The 21,982-nt window shown below is 48.1% G+C and overlaps 2 long non-coding RNA genes across 2 annotated transcripts; both read left to right on the forward strand.

Annotated features, from left to right (window-relative positions):
• The first annotated feature begins 108 nt into the window (after positions 1–108).
• On the forward strand, positions 109–6,443 carry LOC122380830. The gene is made up of 2 exons (XR_006256398.1): positions 109–306; positions 6,303–6,443. It is a non-coding gene; the product is annotated as an uncharacterized LOC122380830 (long non-coding RNA).
• Positions 6,444–7,394: 951 nt separating this feature from the next.
• Positions 7,395–10,683, forward strand: LOC122380829. Its single transcript, XR_006256397.1, has 3 exons — positions 7,395–7,677; positions 8,988–9,101; positions 9,838–10,683. It is a non-coding gene; the product is annotated as an uncharacterized LOC122380829 (long non-coding RNA).
• Positions 10,684–21,982: the final 11,299 nt, after the last annotated feature.

Below are 21,982 nucleotides of genomic sequence, written 5' to 3' on the forward strand. Positions count from 1 at the left end.
ACACGACGCGATAAAATTGAAGACTTTTTCGGGGCACGTGTCAAATGTATTGCTAATTCATACATTCGTGTGCGAGACGTCGGCGGAGGAGGAGCTCGAGTGTAGCTGCGATCTCTCGCGCGTTACTGAGGGTGTTGGAGTTTGGGTTCATTGGTTTCTATTTTCTGTTTCGTTTGCAAGGCAAGTTCTTTCTTTGAAGTAAGAGGTGATGCAGTGATGGATCGGAGGCGGCCCGTAAAGCGGGTGCGACCTGACGAGTTTTTCTTTGACGGAGGAGAGTCCAACAACACAGGGTCTTTCTTGAAGGTAAAGTTGTTATCTGATGTTTCATTTAAATCAAAGGGATGGCCTTGGGTTCAGCTCGGAATCAGAGGGATACTGGGACCTGATGATAGGTTGGCTAAAGCTAGCCTCTTGGCTGATGGTGGGCTGCTGATGAGGACAAAAAATGAGTCTCAGACTTCCAAGCTTCTGAAAGTTCAAATGTTTGCAGGTGAGGAGTGTCAGGTGATCAGGGATGAACGGCTCAACACCTCCCGGGGTATCGTGCGGGCCCACGACCTGATGGAACTGTCTGAGGAGGAAGTAGCTGGGTGGTTGAAAGAGTTTGGTGTCACAAAGGTCAAAAGGTTCACAAGGAAGGTCAATGGGCGCACTGAAAGGACAGCAACACTCCTTCTAACTTTTGATACCCCCACCTGCCCTTCTAGGATTTCTTTGGACTATGTCACTTACAAAGTTGACCAGTACATCCCAAATCCAATGATGTGTTACAAATGTGGTAAATTTGGCCATTCTGAAACGACATGCAAGGATGATCGTGTGTGTCTTGTCTGTGGGGAACCGAGTCATGAGGGAGAGTGCACTCCAAAGTGCATCAACTGTGGCAAGAGTGGCCACTCCTGTCAGGATAGGAGGTGTGAGATATGGGTCAAAGAGAGGGCAATATGTAGAATGAAAGTAGAACAAGACATTTCCTTTGGGGAGGCGAGGAAAAAATTTGAGGAACAAGCACAGAAACAGAGTCCAAAATCATATTCTGAGGTCCTTAAGGTACCACAGAGCTCATCCCCACAGGAGGAGGAACTGAAAACCAGGGTGGGTAAGCTTGAAGATGCAGTGACAGAGCTGGTGGGTTTGCTCAAGCAGGTTCTGGGCAAACAATTGGATCCCAAAGGCACAGACAAGGAGACAGAGCCTGCCTGCATCACTGACAGCGGTGCACAGGGTGTAGAGAGTAGTGGTGAGATTTCATGCATAGAGACAGAGAGTGATTCTATGGAGGTTCAAAAACATGGTGATGTCGACTCAGATGAAAGACCAGTGACTGGCTTTGACAAGGAGATTGGGAAGTGGCAAACTGTGAGGAAGGGCAAGGGAAAGAAGGGAGGCAACATGCCTGTCCTTCCAGCACTGACTGGGGATGACGAGATTTCGCCGTCCCCCGAGCTGACTCGATTCACTCGAGCCCCAGGGCGAGGTGAACGTGGTCGGCTCAAACCAATGCAGCGGGCCCAAAGTGCTTCGCGACTTCCTTCGTCCAAACAGTGTTGGCAAAACAATTCCCATCCCCCCAACTCTTAGACAATACCCAGCAAAAGCATCATTTCTGTGTTTGTGGTTTTTTCTGGCAAATATCGAACAATTATTTCCAGTGATTACAGTTGCCTGCGTTTGTCGCAGGTTTTAGTCGGTACCCAGATTATGTATTATTTATTTCCTTATCCTGATTTGCATCTGGTGTCTGGTTTCAGTATCTCATGCGTTATATTTGATTTTGTGGTGGTCGTCGTCAGTCTGCCAGGCGATCCTTTTTTGGGTCGGTTTGGCGGCGGGGCTGATGAAACGGGCGTGTTTTGTCGGAGCCGGGATGGTTCGACCGGCGCCCGGGGCAGTAGGGCAGGTCACGTGACCCGATGTTATCGCGAGGTCGGCGGGCCGGCCCCGGGGCTAGGCGTGGGCCCGGTCCTGGGGCGCGGCGTGAGCCCGACCTCAGAGCCGAGAACGAGCGCAAAGGTGACCTTGACCGTGCTGGGTACTTTTCCGTCGAATAGTTAGTTAGAAACAGCGTTATGGTTAATAGTGTGAGGAGTTTTACCATCATGCAATGGAATGCTCGTGGAATGATTGGAAAATGGCCGGAGATTAAACCTGTGCTACTGGAAAAAGGCAAAGATGTGATTTGCATCCAAGAGTCACATTTTCTCCCTAATGATCCTTATGACTTCCGCCTTAATAATTACACTCTTTATAACGCATTTCCCAATACGGACAGGAGACAGGGAGGAGTCAGTATTTATGTTAACAATAAACATCCCCATTGTCAGATAAATCTGAATACTTGTCTACAAGCTGTTGCAATATCGGTCCCAACTGGCAGATGTCGGCTGTGTATTTGTTCGTTGTACCTTCCGCCGAACGAGCGTCTTTCGCAGCAGGTTCTCAGTGGTCTGGTGAGCCAGCTGCCACAACCTTTTATTATATGTACAGACGCTAACAGCCGACATTACATGTGGGGCGCAGATCGTTGTGACCAGAGAGGAGTCATATGGGAACGAGTTATTCGTCAACACGCACTGAATATTCTTAACGATGGCAGCCCGACACGGCTCGATGAATACTCTGGACTATGGTCCCATATTGATTTAACATTGAGCACGGGTAATATAGGTCAGTACCTGCAATGGTGTACCGACTCTGATCTATATTCCAGTGATCATTGCCCAATATACATAACATTTGATCTGCCTGGAACTGACACCTGTCGGAACACAGATTTCACGGGATGGAATACTAATAAGGCCAACTGGTCTGAATTTACTGAGAAGTGCGACTTACGATTTTGTGAAGGAATAGGAATGGAAAACTGCACAGCTATGACCGAAGCCTTACTGAGGGCTGCGGAGGATAGCGTACCTATGAAACGGAACAACTCAAAGTACACTTGTCCATGGTGGACTGAGGAATGTAAAGAGGCGATTCGTAGTCGGCGACGAGCACTCAACCGGTTTCGTCGTAGCCACCAAACTTTACACCTCATGGAATATAAAGCTGCTAAAGCAAGAGCAAGGCGAATTATTAGACAGGCAAAACGGGACTCTTGGGAGAAACTGCTACATATGTTCAAACATACCACCCCTATGCGACAACTATGGGACATAATACGGCGTTTTACAAAGAAGGAGCGCTACCAGCGGCCATTGCCCGTATTATGCATCAATGGCAATATGACAGACGATCCCAAAGAAGTCGCTGACGTGCTCGGGAATTTCTTCTCGGGGATGTCGGCGTCCATTAATTATAGAGCTGCCTTTAGGGAAAGAGAGAGTGTTTTGCTCGAACAGCTTCCATCGTTTGCGAGCGACAACGACGAGTGCTACAATGACATGTTTACTATTGATGAATTGAGATGGTCAGTTTCCCATTGTGGAAATACCTCTGTTGGGCCTGATAAGATTCACTACATGTTTTTCAAGCAACTTAATGATGAGCAATTGACACAGATCCTAAAGCTGATTAATTACATTTGGCTTTCAGAGCGTCTTCCCGACACTTGGAAACATTCCATTATGGTGCCGATCCTTAAACCCGGGAAGCCAAGTCACCAACCCGAATCTTACCGACCTATACAGCTTACATCATGCTTCAGTAAGGTCATGGAACGAATGGTTACCAGACGGCTGGCGTGGTTTATTGAAAACGGAGGAATGCTTTCAGCCATTCAATGCGGATTTCGGAAGGGACGGAGCACAGCTGATCATTTACTACGACTGGAGTCCAATGTTAGACAGGGCTTCTTTTACAACCGGTATACTTTAGCTGTATTCTTGGATTTTAAGAATGCGTATAATCTTATTTCGACGGCGGCCCTGCTGACCAAGATGCACGCACTTGGTTTCAGAGGGCGAATGATGCACTTCATTCGATCCTACCTTGATAACCGAACCTTTCAAGTCAGAAATGGCTGCCTCTCCGATACATTTGAACAGGACAATGGCTTGGTACAGGGTGGTGTAATTTCTCCGGTGTTGTTTAACATCATGATAAACGACATATTTGATGGAGTCCCCGGAAACCCAACATGTGCGCTGTACGCTGACGATTGTACCATGTGGGTGCAAGGAAGGAGAATTGCACAATTAGTTGACCGAATGCAGTTAGCTCTCGACCATGTTAGTTCATGGGCTGACAGATGGGGCTTTGTTTTTTCACCGCACAAATGCAATGCCATTATATTCAGACGATATATGAAAGCAAGGGAATTAGCCACTGTGCCCCGATTGAGACTTTACAACGAGCACTTGAGCTACTCCGAGGAGGTCAAGTTTCTCGGGGTTTTGCTCGACACGAGACTGAATTTGAGCAAACATATTAAATATGTGAAGGGAAAGGCAACTAAACGTATATCAATCCTAAGATGTTTGGCCGGAGGGAACTGTGGAGCGGATAGAACGATACTTTTGCGAATTTACAAATCAATGATACGGCCAATACTTGATTATGCATGCCAGATACTGGATGGTCCACGAAACAAAACAGTTGAGTCGCTTGATAGCATCCAGAATGCATGCGTGAGGATTGCTACGGGCGCGCTTAGAACCTCCCCCATACTACCTCTGATGGTGGAAGCAGACGTACCTCCTCTGAGATTAAGACGGTGCGATTTGACCTTACGGTACTGCTTGAGAGTGAAGAGTGACCCCAACCATCCATGTCTTGAATTGATATCACGCGGTGCATCGCTGCCTGCCATTGATAGTGATTATTTGAAGCGAATCGCAGGCTTCCCTGTGTATGAGAGGCTCTCGGCTATATGCGCTGAGACAAACTTTGATATGCCGAACGAATTGACGTCCTTATCTGGTACCATCCCGCCTTGGCACTTGCAGAAATGTGATCTGATTCGACTAACAAATGAGAGAAAAGCAAACTTATCTGATATTGAAGTGCAATGTCAGTTTAATGACCTCAGAGAGAGATATGCAACGTTCTCTTTCTGCTTTACTGATGGATCAAAGAACCATGATGGTGTTGGATGTGCGTATGTACTTGGAAACCGACGTGAAAGGTTTAAGCTGCCAAATAACTGCTCTGTATTTACGGCGGAAGCATTCGCTATACTACGGGCACTGTTATTTGTGGAGGAAAGTGGTATCATGAGATGTGTCATTTGCACGGACTCCCTGTCCGTGCTGACTGCTCTTCGTGGGCCGGTCACTTCCCATCCTACTATCATGAAGATTTTAGAGACCTGTCATCGATTGATTACTTTGTCTGATCGCGAACTTGTTATTTTGTGGATCCCTGGACACTGCAGCATCACTGGGAACGAGCTAGCTGACCGTCAGGCCAGGGAGGCTATCTCGCTGGATCAAATAGTAGTCCTTGAAATGGGTCCCAAAGAGCACTATCCCGATATTGGGTTGTCTGTCCGTCGCCTGTTCAATCAGTGCTGGCAGCAGTATAACTCAAACACCAACTTGAAGTTGATAAAGGATGAAGTTGGATCATGGTCATCTTGTAAACGCGCCAGTCGCAGGGAGGAAATCTTGTTATGTCGCATGCGAATAGGACATACACGATTCACTCACGGACATATAATAGATAGAGACCCCAGGCCTGAATGTAACCGATGTTTGTGTCCCCAGTCAGTTAAACATATACTTGTGGAGTGCCCAGTGTATGCTACTCACCGACAATCGATTGTTCAGAAGTGCCTTCAATTGGATGTACCACTTACCCTGAAAACTCTTCTGGGTGATCAACACCCGGACATCACTGACGAGGTTTTCAGGTTCCTACGTGCTACCAATCTCTTCAAAAAGCTGTGACTGCGATGATCTGCGATGAACTAGCTGTGATTATTTGTGTTTGAAGCTATCATGTGCAATTATTGGATTATGTTAGTCTACCTGCCGATTGGCGAACCCCGTCGCGACTGATGCGGAGGGCATGGCCGTCGATCTGGCACATTGATGTGATCTCCTGCTTTTGTAATTTGTGTTGATTGTTTACTTTATCGTCTCTCTGGTGTTTTGTGTTATGTGCTGCGACTGCTCTGTGGACGTCCTCATGTGTGTAACAGTCGTGCATTGTGTGGGAATGATTGGATGAATGGAGATTGAATGTTGAATGAGAAGGATGCGGGAGTGGAGATGCATCGGTGTGAGAGATGGATGCAGTTAGTGGATGAATGAAGAGCAGCCTGTACTGGTTTGCTACTGTAGTTTCTTTTTCTAGATTTCTCTTGGATGTATACCTTCGTTAATCTTTTTTGTACCATCCGGTCCCTTCTTTTGTAGAAGTAGTCGCATAGTTCCGAAGTTGAGGCTCGTTATGATCGGTATGATCATGAGACATGAACCCTCCAACGCAAGTTGATAACTGAGTGAGGTACCAAGAGCAGACTCGTGCCTGAAGATCCTTTTGAACTGAATGGCTCGCTGGACAGATGCGAGGTCAAGAGCGTTATGATTGAATGACTCATAACCAGAAACCATCCTTTTTGTTTCTATTTTTAAGTTTTTAATCAGTTATATGTTAGAAACTAACCGTTACTAATATACTTCACCGGACATTTCCTGCCTGGACATATCCGAAGCCCGCGCATACATCCCCACGCCATCCCATGCTAAACCTATCATTTTCCTTCATCTGCTTAGTTTCCCTCTGCACAATCTGAGGGCTGTTCACGGACCCTGTGTGCGGTCGGACCGCACACAGCCTCCAAGCTCCGCCCACTGCGTCCCTACGTCAGCCTTGCGTCACCGCACACAGCGACCGCTGTGGCCGGTCGGGACTGGCCACAGCGGACCGTCCACCGCACGCAGCCGTGACGTCAGAGCCGCCTACCCATCCCCTACCCCCACGCCTGCTGGACGCTCCGCACACACCGCACGCAGCAGTGTGCGGTGCCCGTGAACACCCCTCCGGCTGCAACCGATTGCAACATCTACTCGATCGAGACAAGAATGGCGCACTGATGACAACAACTACGGACGCTTGAGCCCAACGAGGCTATGCGCCCTAACCCAACAAGTACAAGTAAGTATTGCCAAGGCCATCTATAGAAGGTACAGTCACTCCCCCGCCGACCAATCAGAGACAGATCCTGAGTGACGTCACCCCTGATGCTCGCAAGGGGTACTCCATTCCTTTCAACGTAAAAATGACTAATTTCATTTGAAGATTATTGATGGCACTCTACACATACCGCTCAGCCGTTGATGTCAATGGAAAGCCCAACTAATTTTCCAGCGACAAAAAAGAGCAGCAATATGCTAAGAAATGGCCGGTTTTGAAGATATAGACGATTTAAAAACCCAACTGTCGGCCAAATGTCACGTGACATTTGACCTTGACTCGGCACCAAAATTTGATGACAAATACTGCGCGGTTGATACATTTGATGGCGTCAACAAACTGCCTGCTCCAAATCTTATACAATTTTAAGCTTGTATCAGATTTGCAATCTTTTCTCTTGTATTTTGCTGTGACCTGCCATAATATTTTATTGCAGATTGCAGAGCTCTTACTCTGATTCAGTTTTGTGTTAGCAAGCAGCATGCCAGGGTGTTTTGCATCTGGGTGCAGCCACCACAACAGCGCTGCAAGATGTACATTTAGGAGGTTTCCAAGAGAGGAGAAGATGAGGGTCGCTTAGGTGAGGGCTGTCAGGTAAGATCCAGATGTGTCCTTCTTAGCTGTAATGATAAATGCAATACATTATGTAGTAATGATAAATGTAATAAATGTTATGTAATGACGAGCACAAACCAGGAGCTTTTACAGCCCAATGATCACCATAGGCAAAGATTCCATTTCTCGTCCTGAAAAGTGCCTTCTTGGGGAATATGTGCTTTGCTGAGGAATGCAGCCATGTCATCGTCAGCTAATCAGCATGCTGCTAACAGCCAATGGGTTTGAATTTTACAACATGATTAATCAATGCAAGCTTCCGCGTCAAACAATATTTTCTATAGAATATTGGTTAGTTGTAAAGCAGGCGTCACACTGCTTTTTGCAATGAAGGAGAGGTGCTATACCAAGAGATGCTTTCTAATTGAACCAAGCCAAAACAAACCTAACTAAACCTGACCTAGCCATACCTACAACCTAAACTCTACAACCTAGGTACAACTTTTTGTTGCTTTTGTTGCTTTTTGTTGCTACAACTTTTTGTACAACTTAGAACCTACAACCTAACCTACAGCACCTCTCCTTGGTTGCAAAAAGAAGTGTGACGCCTGCTTTACTACTACCAAATATAGTTCTTCTTTTATTAAAATACAGAAAATATTGTTTATATAAAGGTTTTATTTTTGTGCTGATCATAATGAGCATAACAAATCAAATCCATTGCATAAAACTAATTACAGGGATGAGAACATGAAATCCATTAAAAGCTTATCATATTTATCACATTCACAAGTTACCTAATGAAGGTAATGCTTTGACCTGGTAATCCGTTGAGTGTAATGCTGCAGGCAGCTCTAAGGGATGTGTTGGGATGGGTAAGGAAAACATTTTTGGTTGAAGAGGTGTGTTATAGGCTACAGGCCAAATGCATACCTCTTTAACAAAAAAAAAGATGTAGGTACTCTTACCTAGCATATATTCCAGTTACTATGTACAAAAAAGACGTGCTACGAATGTTGCTAGCGAACCACTGTAGGTTGGGTTAGTTAAGGTTTGACCATGTTCTGAAGCATTGTAAATAATCATAATTGTTCACTCTTAGCACCTCACATTGATATAAAGCCAATTAGCTACATTTTGATTGCTAGGTGAGGATGTCAACCTTCTGATTCTGGATTCTGGAGCAAAAATAACATGATACAGTGTCAGTGATACCATCTTGTTTAGAAGCTGTGGCTGTGCTGTCTGAGTCAATATCTTACCTCTAAACACAAGGCATTTTGTATGTAAAAGTCCACGTGCAAGAACAGTATGCCAGTTGTTACATTTGTTGCATCTGTCATTTACAGACGTGCAGATGCAGTTCCCAGGAGCACTTCCCAGCTCTGTTCCTGTCATTTTGAGGAGGGCAGCTGCATCCCAACACTCTTCCAGTACAACGGGTACCAGATTGCTCATTTCCGGTAAGCACTAGCCACTTAACTTCATTGTTTGAGTCCAACTCATATGCCAGGTTGCTTACCATACCAGTATATGCATAGTAATGATGCAAGTCTTGAGCCTACGGGCCCGGGCGGTGTTTCACGGGACGCTGCTACCACGCTGTTATCAAATTGCGCGAGCTGACGACTGACGTCACACTTGTGGTAGTGTTGGAGCAATGGGCCTGTTCATGTCTCCATGGAAACCCAATTTGACACGTGTAAAAGCATCGTGCTGCTATCACCGGTGAAACAGGGCCCCGGTGTCGGGCTTAAATTCGGACCCGCCGGACTTTTGCCGTGCCTAAGCTCGAGGAGGCCGGGCATATGCCGGGCTCGGCGAGGGCTTGCCTGTGTTAAAGGGACAATCCCACCTTCCAAAAAGTTAATAAATTGGCATAAAAGTGATGTACCATAAATCAGAAAGAGCGAAATTTTTAGGTTTACATTTTGCACGAAGCCACCAAAGCGATGCAGCAGGCTAGTGATATGTATTACTTGTTGCACACTCATATGTTGGGCAAAATGTATTGATGACAAGTGGAAGAAGTGGAAAAACGGTTTTAGCCTTTATTTGTGTATTATGTGTATACCTGTCAGCGCAGTGTGGAAGTTGAAATTGTTGGTTTGGTAAATCTTCATAAAAAAACATAATAGTTGTGGTTCAGTTCAAAGTTGATTCAAATTCACAAACTCAGTTTTTGTGATGTGGTTGCAGGTCGCCTGTGCTACACCAAGCTCAGAAAGGGAAAGCGGATCACACAGCCACCATCAGCGCGCTAGAACTCCAAGGAGGATCTGCGAGCGGCGCGCCAGGCGCCGTCGGAGCAGCCCCTGGTAGCGACAGCCGCCGCGCCGTCGGAGCAGTCCCTGGGAGCCACGGCCAGCCGCTGTCGGAGCAGCCTCTGGGAGCCGGCCGGCCGCCGTCGGAGAGGCCTCTGGGAGCTTACCTGTAACTGACTGCGGCTGACGTGTGTGTCCGTGTGCGCGCGTGTGTGTGTGTGCGTTTCCACTGGCAGTGATAGTGACAGGTGAACGGTGTTCATGACCGATGGCCGGCGGTCTTTGTTGTTATTCTGATAATACGTATGAGACATTGTTTTAATATGTTTTGTTCTGAAACGTTTCCAAAAACTGAATCACTTCATTATCATTCTACTTTCAAGCATGTTTACCAGATAAAAGGATTTGCAAATCAAAGGAAGTAAAATTGTGTGAAAATTTACTCAGTTGCGCAGCTAGCCAACACACATTTGCTACTGTCAGGCCGCTATGGGACATGTTCAAAGTAGCTCAACGTATTGAATGAGTCACTGCTCCCCCCCCCCCCCCCCCCGCGAACGTTGGCGCGCATTGGGCGCAGGCACAAGAGTGGTATCAACGACCGCCGTCTTGAGCTGCACCAGGGTCTGCTGGCTCTTCGTCATGTATGGTGCATTGTTCAGATATCCCCGCTGCACGCTGTACGCTGTACGCCGCTGTTTCGTTATAATATTTTCTACTCGATTTGTTTGAAATATGGAAATATGTACAGACACTGGATGTGCAAAGCGTCCGTGTAGGACATCTACTTGTTTCAAACTGTCCCGGAGCATCCATGTTTCGGAAGTGCACGGCGTCGATGATGGCGAAAACGAGAGGTGCAATAATGTTGTAGCGGAACACCGGGACTGCACACAACTCACTGCAGTTGTCGACGTTTACACCGAATTATCTTGCTCAGCTCAGGTTGGCTTTGAAAACGGCAGGGTCATCGGGCGGGCTTAAAGGCGGTTAATACAGAGGACGGGATGGAGTGAAGGTTCCCGTTCAGGCGGTAAAGGGGGGGGGGCGTCAAAATACCGGACTGTGACCCCTCAACGTGCGGCCGCCTCCCCCCTCCCCCAACTTTCATGACAACCATGTTAAGGACGGGCGTACAACTGTAAGCACATGCTGCATTTCGGATGTTGTGCCTGTAACAAATGTAAAGTTTTGCATTTTTTGACAATCAAAGCTCATTGCCTCCCAGCGAAGTAGATATTGAAACAATTTTTGAAGAGTTGATCTACCATTTGCCTATTCCGGCGACCGCCATAAAAGCCTCAAAAGCGTGTGAAATTCAATGGGCCTGAGCTGTGCTGGGTTCGGCGCCCATGGGCCCCGCTTGGGCTGGGCTGTGCTCTGTGGGTTGGCTGGCCCGTGACGAACACTGCACCCTCGAGCCCGGCATAAACTTAACATGGCCGGTTCATAGTATAAAAGTCCGGCTGAGCCTTCTTTCAGCTTAGCAGCAGCATTCTAGTATTTGCAGATACCGTGCATGTTTCATACAAGACACAATTATACCTATAGATTCGCCCATGACAACCCCGATTCGTTGTTTGCCCGCATCAATAGAACGGAACACCTATCAACTACTAGCTCCAGCATAAACGTATCAACATGGATGCTCGTATAGTCCTATTTACCTTCGTATCCATATTTGACCTAACTGCTCTTTCTGGCACAGTTCAACACAAAACCTTAGTTTGTTGTCTGGAATAGATCAGAACAATACCTATGGGCATAGGCGCGGGAGCCGGGGGGCAGTGGGGGCAGCTTGCCCCCCCCCCCCCCCAACTCTGGGGCCGTGGGGGCGGTGCCCCCACAGCTTTGAGACGGAATACCACACTTTTTTGCAAATGTTTTCTTTTTTTGTTGAAAAAGCCGAGGGGTGAAAAATAAGTGGCCTTAAACCGGTGAGAAAACTAGATTTGGGGGTACCCTAGGTAAATCTCTATTATGGTGTGCCCCCCCCCCCCCAGTCGGAAAGTAGTTCCCGCGCCCCTGCCTATGGGTGTTGTTGGTAGGTAGTTAAAAAGTAATACCTAACGGTAACGGGTGACCTAATACACCGATCACTTCCACTCATCGGTTGCAGTGACTGAAAATGGCTTTAATGTAATTCAAAACTGCATTTATACTCCGGTTTCCAACACTTGTTCGTTGTATTTATAATTAGTGGTGGCTTCTCTTCCGTCATAAGCGCGAATCGAACCTAAAATGGGCCTGTACTTATTCAATTTTGCCGATAAAAATATATTTTTGGTATCGTTAGAAAGCTTACACACGACTGCATGTGGTGCTAGTTGTATCTTTGAAAAATCCTTCCTAGTTTAGTCAGGAGAGCTAATCAAAAAGTAGGTCCCATTGTATCCCTATGGGGGCCGAGAGCGAGTCGGCACCACAGTTACCGGGAGGTGCCCCCGCCACAACCGCACGTGCGGATCCCTCGAAAAACAGCGAGTCCGCCGGTCACGTGACCAGGCTCATTTGCCGACACTGTATTTATATACACTGTGTAAAAACCCTCTGCAGCAGCAGGAAAGCAACGTAAAAACGCATCGAGCTTATATTTTTACTATGGATAATTCATTTTTCAGTAAGTTTTTAGATATGGTATAGATTTGAGTTACAACTTTATTACAATATTTTCATTACTTGAAACTTTACTTCAAAATAATATTTTCAAAAATGGCAGCTGTTGGCCAGTAGCTCGGGAGCGATTGTGGCGCACCGCGCCATTAATTATCCTGAGGCCCCCTTATGATGTCATCAAAAGTGGAGTGACATGGGCCTGAGTATTGCTAATTCATAGGCGATGCTGAAAGTGGTTTCATCCTCATTTCTACGGTCTCTGTGCGCTAATATTTAATGGTTTTCATCGTGGTAAGTTGATATACAACGGTGCCGGAATCTCTCAAGTAACAAGTAACGGGTGTGCACTTAGTTTTGGAAAAAGATCGATTATCTCTTTTTTGAACTTGAAGTTATAAATACAAATGCTGGCATAGTGAATACCTAATCATGCAATTGAGGATGAGCATGCCAAAATTCAAATTTATACAATTGACTTGGGGAAACTACCCATGCTGGAAACTGCCAGTCTGCAAGGTATGGCAATTTCGACAAGATCTGGTCGGTGCGGGCTTGTTCAGCTGTTGCGGCGTGGTGCGGATTTCGCTTGGTGTGCGGATTTAGTGGATCACAGTGCAGATTTGGCTTGGCGATGGACTTGACGGACAAGACGATATTGATGAGGCAAATCGAAAAACATTGCTGGAGCTTTTATGTGTAATTCAGTGTCCCCTGGGTTTAAATGAGTGTGCAACTGCTGGTCATTTTTGGGTTCTGTGCGGATCTTTTACCCTCAGCCCACATTGGGGTGGATTTTCCGGTTTTGAAGGGTTGGTGCGGATTGTGAACTTGGGCTAGTGCCCTTCGTCGACATGCGAGCGATACTTTGCAGCATGGCTGCGCACGGCTGCAAAGTATGGCTTCAGCTTCAGCAATGTTTTTCAATTTTCCTCATATATCTTGTCTGGTCTGTCATGTCCATCAACAAGCAAATCTGTAATGTGCTACACCAGTGTCCCAAAATTAGGGATATTTTGGCTTGGGTGTTCGAGGGTAAAATTCCTCACTACAAAGAGGACTGAAAGTGGAAAATTGCCAGTCAGAAAGATACAAAGAAGAATGAAAACATGATCACCATTTTCTATGTGAATGTTACAGGATGTGGGAGCTGCGATGATTTAATGGAATTTGAATGTAGGTACAAGCCAGCCAGCAAATGTACATGCGGATGATCTTAGTTGTTAAAGTTGGGAGGGCAACTTGTCCTGGAAAATTAAAGGTGAGAGTGGACCGAGTGGACTATTCAATTTCACAAGGATTTCACTTTCCACCCAAATCTTGGGACACTGGGCTACACTAGATCTGCACCCTACCAGCCAAATCCGCACCACGCCGCATCAGATCAGCACCAGCTGAACAAGCCTGCACCGACAAGCTTTTGTCAAAATTGCAAAGCTTTGCAGACTGGGAAACTACTAGGCGCAAATCCAAATATTGATCGACCAATAAACAGTTGAAGTGAGCAGGGCTATGACCAAACTAGGAATAAATAATTTAAATATGAATGCTTATAATTATAAATAGTTATAAAAAATTAGTATTTGTCAATCACCATTCAGCGACCGTTGACCTGACTCAGTCTGAAAAACGTGGCAGCCACGTTTTTCAGACATGCTGAAAGCTGTCATGCTGCACCTCTTAATATTAATTGTATAACAACTTTAAATGACAAATACAGCTTTTCTTTTACAGCAGCAACATGGTAAACCGTTGTTGTGTCAAGACATGCAAGCAACACTTTGATTACAAGCCCCAACATAAGCAGGGTGCAAAATGGAAACTACACAGGTATGTGATCTCGCCACCGTCATTGCAGTATTTGAAATGCAGTATCATGAGGGTTATATTTTACCAGATAAACGCCTTTTGGGCGAAGACCGAACGAGCGAGAGAACTGTAGCTTTTCTTGACAAGGGGTCCTCTGACTTCGGGAATTTTTCAGCTATCGACACAAAATTGGCACACTGCTAGAACTAGACACACTCTACAGTATGTTATGAAAATGAATGAACCGGGGTGCTTGGGACATTCACTTTGCACGTGCAATGAATTCATATCCTATACTGTAGGTAGATTTCCATATCAATTTCACGTGCTTTCAATAATTCTTTAGACGTTTCAGTTCGTTACAGTCTCAAAAGGTCTCGGTTATCTTTCAGTCTACCCCCAAGACCTAACTTATTGTTTTTTCCCTGGCCCGGCATGCTCTCGGCACCATCCCTCCAATTCTGGCCCAAGGCAACGCACGAGCGCTGCCTGCATCTAGTATTGAAAAGACTTCGCTTCGCTTGCTCGCTCGTAACAACCTATGTAGGCTGTCGCCATTTATTGTGGCACAAATGTAAATGCACAGAGAAACCACCTGCTTTATTACCAAGAATTTGAGAAATCAAGCGATTACACCCCAAATCGCTTCCTCCAGCCGGAGGCTGTACCCTCGAAGGTAAGCGCGCTCCGTGGCCGAGAGAATTCCAGCGGTAGTGTTAGACGCGAAAGCAGCTGGTGCGGACGGCCATATTTTGCTCGAACGCGTAATCGCGTGCCGGTGGGGTGGTTCTATTATTTGTCTGAGTGAGAGGCGGCTTACCCATGGGGCGGTATATGGTGCAGAGCTGGGCGCCACTGACAAAGAGAAGGACGCTTATAATGTGACACAATGTGTTCTAATGTTATAATATCTTTTTTCGGCATGGGCCAAGTGCATGTGACCTTGGGGTGGTGCGTCAGTCAATAGTATGGAGATGAGTGCCTGTGGGCTGTGACGTTATGACGTTGTGCGTTGTTTTGTAATTGTGCCGTCTTTTGATGGGGCGAAGGCTTGCAAATCCGCCCCATTGGAACAAAAAGACATTATTGGCACGCCCCCCCCCCCCCCCCCAGCAGGGCACGGGTAAACACTCTGGTAGTTCACCAACCTCTCTCTGCACTGTGATTTCAGAACCTTGGTACGTCACCTGCGACGGCGACGTCACCTGCGAGTTCCGCGGAACCCCTGACGCCGTCACCAGCTGGACCATCCGCGGCACTGGACCATCCAGCGACGGCCGTGACGCCGTCACCAGCTGGACCATCCGTGGCACTGGACCATCCAGCGAAGGCCGTGACGCCGTCACCAGCTGGACCATCCGCGGCACTGGACCATCCAGCGACGGCCGTGACGCTGTCACCAGCTGGACCATCCGCGGCCCTGGACCATCCAGCGACGGCCGTGACGCCGTCACCAGCTGGACCATCCGCGGCCCTGGACCATCCAGCGACGGCCGTGACGCCGTCACCAGCTGGACCATCCGCGGCACTGGACCATCCAGCGACGGCCGTGACGCCGTCACCAGCTGGACCATCCGCGGCACTGGACCATCCAGCGACGGCCGTGACGCCGTCACCAGCTGGACCATCCGCGGCCCTGGACCATCCAGCGACGGCCGTGACGCCGTCACCAGCTGGACCATTCGCGGCACTGGACCATCCAGCGACGGCCGTGGCGTCGACTCTGCCAGTGCCGGAGACGACGGCGACGTCACCTGCGAGTTCCGCGGAACCCCTGACGCCGTCACCAGCTGGACCATCCGCGGCCCTGGACCATCCAGCGACGGCCGTGACGCCGTCACCAGCTGGACCATCCGCGGCACTGGACCATCCAGCGACGGCCGTGGCGTCGACTCTGCCAGTGCCGGAGAGGTCGGCGACGTCACCTGCGCCGCTGGTGTCAACACCGCATGGACATCACCTGCGAGCTGGTAAACGGCGGTGGAGTGGAAGCAGGTGAGAACTGGCAACCTATTTATGACAAACTTTTCTTTTTTGCTTGAGGGGTGATTCTGGTGTCTTTCTGCTAGAATTATTCAAATTGGGCTTTAACTATTATTTTGACCATGGACGTGCCTCGAGCATACTGCAGCAAAATTTTTACATTTATACCCCCCAAAACCCCCCTAAATATTGACCTAGAGCAACCAAATTTGCGCAGGGGCGAGAACTCCAGGGGGCCCACCTACCTACCAAATTTGGTGTTTCTAGGTGCCATAGGAGCCAATCGCGAGGGGGGTCGCATCACCCCCCCCCCCCCTGCCAGGCCGTGTTATGAAAAATGTCCTGCCAGGGCGAGGGTTAATGTAGGAGCTATGCACACATAAAGCATGTGTTGTTTACAGCATGGTACTTCGGCTGCAGGCTTGAAATGGAACGGACTTTAGTCTTATCTGCATGTGGTAGCTCGAGCAGAGGTATTACATCTGCTTACGTGTCCCGTAGCAGCATTTTACACCTTGTCCTGCTCTCCCACAGAGCGCGCAAGCCACCAGCCAGCTGACTCAGAGCCCAGGGGGCGTTCGCCACCAACATCCGCACGGCGCAGCTGCAGAGGTGATTTCTGCCATGGAGCAGCATCCGCGGCTCCATGACATCATCCTTCCATCATTCTCCATCATCATTTCCGGAGCTCACCCGACGGCGGAGCTGGCGACGCCCGCGCCCCGCCTGGCCGTCCAGCCTGCGCGCTCCGCCGCGCGCCGCGGGCCCGGCTCGCCGAGACGTCCGGCTTAGGTCGGCGTTTGAGGCGCGGCGGGGGGCAACGTCTCTGTGCCCTGCTCCGGGTCCCCGCCGCCTGCGGTCTCTTCTGCTGCCGCCACTGAGGGGAACGGCTCTTCTTTGAAGACATCATCGGTCGACGGTGATGCTGGCGGGCCGGTGGCGGCGTGCCCCGTCGGCAGCGCGCCTGGGGAGGACGCTGGTGACGACGAATCTTCATCGCCGTCGGCACCGGTCGCGAGCGAGTCGCTGTTTAGTTGGCCTGCTACTGTGCCAAAAAGTGCGACTGTGGCCAGACTGGTATACGATTTGTCAGTGCTTACGCCCCTCTTGCCGTGCCGGCCGTGCTCTTTGCCGTCTATTGGGGATGCGTTAGAGTTATCGTTTTGGGGTTTATACCGGTATCAAGATTGATTTAAAAGATGGATTTCATCACATTTCTCGCGCACGTTCCACACGTCCTTTTGGTGTTTTGTATGATGGTAAAACGTGCTTATACCTTTTCTCTGTTACCAATGGGCCCTATTAGGTACTGCATCTCCTGCATTATTAGGTAGAGATGCAGTACCATTATTAGGTACTGCATTATTAGGTACTGAAGGAGATGCAGTTAGGTACTGCATCTCCTTCGGAGATGCAGTACCTAACAGATGCTTTCAGTGAACTTGTAGAGTCGAGATTTAACGTCAGGTGTTTGGCGTATTTAGATGATTTTCTTTTCATGTCCAAGGACGCTGAATGGTATCGCTGCGTTTCTGACTAGTGTTGGGTTGTGTATTAATTTCAATAAATTAGTTCTCGTTCCGTTGCATGTTTTTACGTTTCTTGGTGTGTCGATTGACTTTGGGCGTGATTCTGCGCGTGTTCAGGATAATGCCTTGTCTTGTCACTATTGCGGGATGGCCGTGGTCCAAGCACAGTCGCTGTGACAGACGGTTCGATGTGTCGACCAATCATGTTGCTTCGTTTTTGGCGCCTTGTGTGTTGTCCGGTCTGTCAAGACTCAGCTGGCTCAGTCTCGACTCTGGCTCTGGCTGGCTCAGTCTCAGTCTCATCAGAGAGCGAAAGGAGCTGCGCGCGCGGCTGCAGCAATTCATCGGCGGCGGCGCTGTGAACGCTGTGTCGGCGGCGCGCGAACAGGAGCTGATCGCGCTAAACGAGGACCGCCAGCAGCTTGTCCATCTGCAGCAGCTGGTGTTGCAGCTGATGGGCGGCCAGCAGCTGGCGGCGGTCGCTACCCCCCCCCCCCCCCGCCGGTCCTGTGTGCGGGGACCGCCGCGCCCGGCAGTGATGGAGGGTACTATGGCGGTGTTACATTCCTAACTGTTGTCACATATCAACTGAGAACCGTCCGGCCGGAGGCAGTTAACGCCGGCCGGCACCTACTCACCGTGGCCGTATTTTTTTATATGGAGAGAGGAGAGAGGAGAGAGAGGACATCAGGTTGTCAGAGAAATAAAGTGTATATTTATTATTTGAATCGAGCGAGTCGCGTGTTCCACGAGCGGGACTTGGAGCAAAAAGCTGGCATTGAGATACAACGAACAGAACGTGGCGTCGAGCAGGAACGCCCCCGGCTATGTACACGGTGCTGCTGGGCGCGCGACCAACAAAACACGAGAATGCATCAACATCAAAGACACACGGTACATCAAAGCCCTCCGCGCCATCGCTGGGTCCGTCGGCACCGCTAGCGCTTCTACAAAACAAGCACGCACATAGAGACGCCATTTCCAAACGCACGCATACACAGAACAAAAACGCACATGCACGTCCATTCGTTTCACTCAGTCACCCATGAACGGCTTGGGTTTCCGGACGGTCACCAGCCGGCGGGGCCGCGCCGCGGCAATAGGCGTGAGTCTCCTCGTTGAGCTTGCTGAGCGCGCTGCCACCGGAGGCGGACGGGGCGCCGCCGGCCGCGCCGTCCTTCGCGTCGCTCACCTCCACCTCGACCCCACTGTCGGAGTCCTCGGCGGCGGCGCGCCGGCGCAGCTGCTCGCAGATCTCCTCTGTGACGAAGGTGGCGCACTTGGAGTCGCGCATCAGCGGCGTGAACTCGAGCTCTGGCCGGCCCTGGTGCAGGCGCCTGGCGCAGGTAGTGCTCCGTCAGCGGCCGCGGCTGCACCACGGCAGCGCGCGATGCTCGCACAGCTCGCACTCACGCTCCACGGGAGCCGGCGCCGACTCCGGTCGCCGCCGCTTCACCGGCGTCGAGCTGGCCTGAGACGAGCCCTTTGCCGCACCGCCCGAGCCCGTGTGAGGGATGATTGTGAATTGTGATCTCGTTGTTGATTTTGATGGGCTGTCCGGTGGCGGCCGCCGCCGCAGCTGCCTTCCTACGGCCAAACGACTCCATAATCTTCTTGGCGACGACAGAGTGAGGGCTGTAGACGTCATTCTCGAACTGTTTGTATACATATGCGAATGTGGCCGTACAGACGGTGCACTTGTAGGGAAAGGTGCACCGGGTTCAGCATCACAAGGTGGTCCTTAAAGACGTGGTGCAGGAGCTTCCACTGGTACACCTGGCGCACACAGAGAAAACACGTCACCGGTAAATTCCAGTTTGAAGTGAAGGAAGATGTGCATGAAATCCTAGGACCAGACAACTCGCAGGGGGAAGTCCACAAATGACGCAACATCACTAGGTACAACCTCGTATCGCACAGCAATGTAAAATCATTAATGGTACCTAATGGTCTCCCTAATAACCAGTGTACGTGTATCTCCAACCCGAGCCGCCTCCCACGATAAGATCAAGACTTGTGTCAAGACATGTGTCCTAAGTATTAAGTAATAAGTTCACCTGTATCAAGTTCACCTAGCACCACTTTTCTGAAAGAAAAGTGGTTCATGTTTTAGTGCCATCTTTCATTATAGAAAGACAATGATGTTGAATGTGTTTTCTGATGAACCACAAAGTGAAAATCAGTGATTTATGGGTGCATTGTATTTAAGAATTCCTTTTGAATTATCATGAGCAGAGTTGAATACCTCCTTTTGCACTCTTTAGAAAATGAAGAGACTCACAAAATTAAAACATGATTAGAAAGAACACATCCTTAGAAATGTTTTGTGTACTAACCATATTTTTTTCACAAAACATTTATAACTTCCACCAAACCACACAATGAGTCAGGTGAGATTATCTTACATTAGGTAAGGTTAGGTAAGGTTAGATTAAGTTGTATTATTTCTGCTTGTAGTGTACCTGACTTTTCAAGGTAGGTACATGATAATTTTAATTGCAATAATCACCTTAAAATATATATTGGCTAGCAACCTAGATAAAGGCTAGGCCACACATGGCAATTAAATAAATATTAACAATTGTTTCATACTTTCACATCGCATCGTAAGAAACATTCAGTTATTTACCTTTGGGGCTCGGGCTGGGCGGTGGGTGAAAAGTTGAGAATTCTTCTTGCCCCTCGACCACCTCCTCTCCTCACCCGTCCTCGTCCTCTCCCTCGCTCACCAGGCATCTTCACCTGGAAGGTAGGCATACAGAAATGGGCCAGTCTGCAAAACGTGGCAGGTCTTGACAATATGTTGTCAGGGCACACACCACAGGTTGTGGCAGGTTTGAGGAATTTTGGGGCAGAAGCAAGGAAATCTGGGGCAGAAGTTGAAAGCTTGTCACAGCATTGATTCATTTCGCTTCTCATACTTATTAAATGATGCACTTCATCATTATATCATTTTCATCATATTCATGAGGGGCCCTCATGAAAGGAATTGGGTTGCCCAGGTCTCGGCATTCCGCTTGGGGCAATGTTTTGACTGTCCCAAACATCTTGTCACGGATTGAGCTCCCTGCCACACTTTGAAGACTGGGAAATTGGTGCTGGAATGGAAACACTATCAGATTCATGACAATTTTTCCAATACCATAGGTATTTGTTATTCAAATAGCACTTGTCTCAACTTAGTCTATCACTATTCATATAAACCTGGAAATAGTCTAGCTTTTAATATCACATGCCAAAATACATGTATATATATACCTATCAGATGAATCAGAATTGGAATATTTTAAGATATAGATAACATAACTCATTAAAACAGGCAATTCCAAAAGCGTAAACACGACATACATAACCAAAGCAAGGATCATTGTATATTTCAATTGTAACATGCGCGCCGTTTATGGCGACAAAACCCGCTTCCATATCTTATGACCTTGAAGTCTAGTGATGTGTCAACATTGTCGCTAGACATTATCCGATTGATAATTTATGATAATCGATAATTTTTTTTACGCGATTCACGTGATGATAGCTTGCCAGGTGAATTCTAAAATTTCGTTTTATCCAGGGAAAAAATCATGGGCCGATCTGAGAAAACTTTTTGAAGGTGGCAGTCTTCCTTTAACATTACGGGTCAATGAGAAGTGCCTGAAATATTGAAATGGCGATAAAATATCTAAATTGTAAAAGTTTCGGCAGGTCTTGAAACGGCCATGTCCTGAGCTTGGTTGAAATTCTTCCACGCATTTAAAAATAATCGCGAAAAATTAGGGTCTCAAGGGGTCTGGCGTTAACAGTAGGTCAAACCGATGACGTCACAGGTGAGGTCAAAGGTCAGATTTTCACCGTTCACAGGCATTTCACGAAATGTGTTATGAAATCGAGTAAATTGGTAAGTTATTGAAAACCATCGATGGTACATTGCTCGTCAAACACATACTTCGCTATCTGAGGTCACTGATACCAGGTCAGGTCACAGAGGTCAGGTCACTGGGGGTCACAATATGAAAGTGTCGTGTGATACATGTTTTATGGTCCATTTTACATGACAAATGCGATTATGTGGGTCAGGCAGTCTTTGGGGTCAGTTTAGATAATGTTCCGGTGAAGGTCAGGTCAAGGTCAGGTCAAATTAGGTCAAATTTC

This window comes from Amphibalanus amphitrite, unplaced genomic scaffold (assembly GCF_019059575.1).
Source record: "Amphibalanus amphitrite isolate SeventyFive unplaced genomic scaffold, NRLGWU_Aamphi_draft 000107F_arrow, whole genome shotgun sequence".
Classification (NCBI taxonomy): domain Eukaryota; kingdom Metazoa; phylum Arthropoda; class Thecostraca; order Balanomorpha; family Balanidae; genus Amphibalanus; species Amphibalanus amphitrite.